The following is a 2621-nucleotide window of genomic DNA, read 5'->3' as shown; positions in this document are numbered from 1 at the left end:
AGGTGGTTCTTCATTGATTGTCACAAATTTAGCATATCTTCCTTGGACCAGAGATCCTGTCCTTTGTGGTGATCGTATGTGTTGTGTGAGACAATCTGCTTTTCTGTCCACCTTTCAGCTGTTTTAGCCTCCTCTTTGGTAGCACTGGCCTGAGAACCAAGGGTTAAAGATGCTCACCCCAGGTCAGCACAGGCTCTGAGCTTCCCATTCCAGTGTATCCTTCCCTGCTCTGAGCCAGGTGCCCTCCCTATTTTGTCCTGGCTCAGCCACAGCTCCAACTCCCTCTTGTGGTGGCAGGGGATCCTGTAATTGATATGGTTAAATTTTTGGGGTTTTGTTGTAACAACTTCCTCATTTATTATTGTGTCTGTGTTATTGTTGTTTTCAGTTCTCGGCATTTCAGAGCTACAGTCATCTGAAGGAGCCACAGTTGAGGGCATGCCCTCATCAGAAGGACTGGGTGCTATGTCTGTGAAAGATAGTGTTGATGATTGATTAGGAAGGCTCTTCCACTGAGTATTGCAATATCCCAAAGCAAGTGAGTGGTCCTGAGCTGGATGAGAGAGCATGCTGAGCATGAGACATTGACCATGCAAGAGAGCAAGACAGGAGACAGTGGTTGTCCATGCTTTTTTATGGTATATTTTATTTACATTTCAGATGCCATCCCTTTTCCTCACCCCCCCACCCCCAATAAAACACCTATCCCATGCTCCTTTTTCCTTTTATACTCTTCATCTATGAACATAAAAGAACACATCCTGGAGAGAAACACTATGAATAAGCAATGTGGTAAAGCCACATTGTGGCAGTCATCCTAGAAACCATGAGATAAAGTCATAATGCAGAGAAACCCCATGAACCTAGTAAATGCATTAAAGTTGTGTACTTTCTGGTATCTTTATATAAGAGTAAACTCTTCAGCATGAAATCAATCTATTAAACCCTTTGTGTATCAGTCATCCTTGAGGACCCTCAAGAATACCAAAAGTACTCTGTCACTACAAAGAATTTAGTCAGATCTTACCCAACACACTGAGTTACTCAAGGTTATTTATTATGATGAAAAAATGTGACAAGCATCAACAATCAATTCAAACTTAATGGTGTCTGTCTATTTTGTTTGCACTTACAAACTCATTTGTAATGCCACTGCATTTTCTTTGTATTTTTTAGTTGATCATGTATCCAACAATGTTGCTGAAAGTGCTTATCAAGTCTAGGAATTACATTTGGGAAGTTTTGGTCCCCTTGTATCATCGGCAAATAAAGACAATTTTGGACAGGCAGTGGTGTGACAAGCCTTTAATCCCAGAACTTGGGAGGCAGAGGCAGGTGGATTTCTGAGATCGAGGACAGCCTGGTCTACAAAGTGAGTTTCAGGATAGCCAGGCCTACACAGAGAAACCCTGTCTCGAAAAACCTAAAAAGAAATAATTTTACTTCCTCCTTTCTAATCCATATCACCTTTATCTTCTTCAATTTTATTATTCTTGCTAAACTTTTACATAGTATTTCTAATAGATATGGAGAGAATGGATCAGCTACTCTTGTTTTTAAATAGTGGAATTAATATGAATGTTTCTCCATTTAATTTAATATTGGTTACAGGTTTGCAGTAAAGTGACATTATTATGTTTAGGTATGTCCCTTGTATCCTTAATCACTCCAAAGACTTTATCATAAAGTGGGATTAAATATTGTCAGAGAATTATTCATCATCTAATGAGATGACAACTTGTTTTACTTTCTTACACATTAAGCACATTATATTAAACCATTCCTGGATCTCTTTATGAAGCCTAGCTCATTGATCATGGAGGATGATCTTTTGAAGTGTTTTCTATTTTATTTAATGTATTTTATTAAATATTTTTGCACCTGTGGTTTTAAGGGAAAATGGTCTGCAATTCTTTTTGTAGCTGTGTCTTTATATTGATTGGATATTTGAGTAACCATGGGCTCACAAAATAAAATCAGCTAAGGTTTCTTCTTCTATATTGTTTTGATACTTTGAGGAGTATTTTCATGAACTCCTCTTTGGAAGTCTGGTAGGATTCTACCCTAAAATTCATGACCCTGGCCTCTATTTGTTGGCAGACTTGTAATGACTTCTCTTTTTCTAGGTGTTTATATCTGTTTAAGTTATTTACCTTAGTTTGATTTAACTCTGGTAAGTGGAACCTATTGAGGAGATTAGACTTTTCTTTTAGAATTTCTAATTTGGTGTTGTACAGGCATTTTAAAACTATGTCTTTACCATTCTTTGGCTTTCTTCATTGTCTGTTATTTTGTCACCATTATCATTTTAGATTTCATTAATTTGGATATTCTCTATTTTTAATAAGTGTTTCTATTTTGTCTAATAAAAGACTCAAAGGAACAACTCCATGTTTATTAATTCTTTGTATTCTTCTCTTTCTATTGTATGGATTTATGCTCCCGATTTGACGATACCTTGATGTCTACTTCTGTTCTCCATTGCTCACTCCCTTCTTTCTGTTCTAGACTATAAAGCAAGGTGTTAAATTGCCAGTGTTTGTCATGAGGATTTTGTGCTATGAACCTTCCCCATCTTAGACACAGTTTTCATTTTTCTTTTTTATTCCATAAGATTGTGC

Source organism: Arvicanthis niloticus, chromosome Y (genome assembly GCF_011762505.2).
Source record: "Arvicanthis niloticus isolate mArvNil1 chromosome Y, mArvNil1.pat.X, whole genome shotgun sequence".
Taxonomy (NCBI): Eukaryota; Metazoa; Chordata; class Mammalia; order Rodentia; family Muridae; genus Arvicanthis; species Arvicanthis niloticus.
This window is presented reverse-complemented; position numbering follows the sequence as displayed.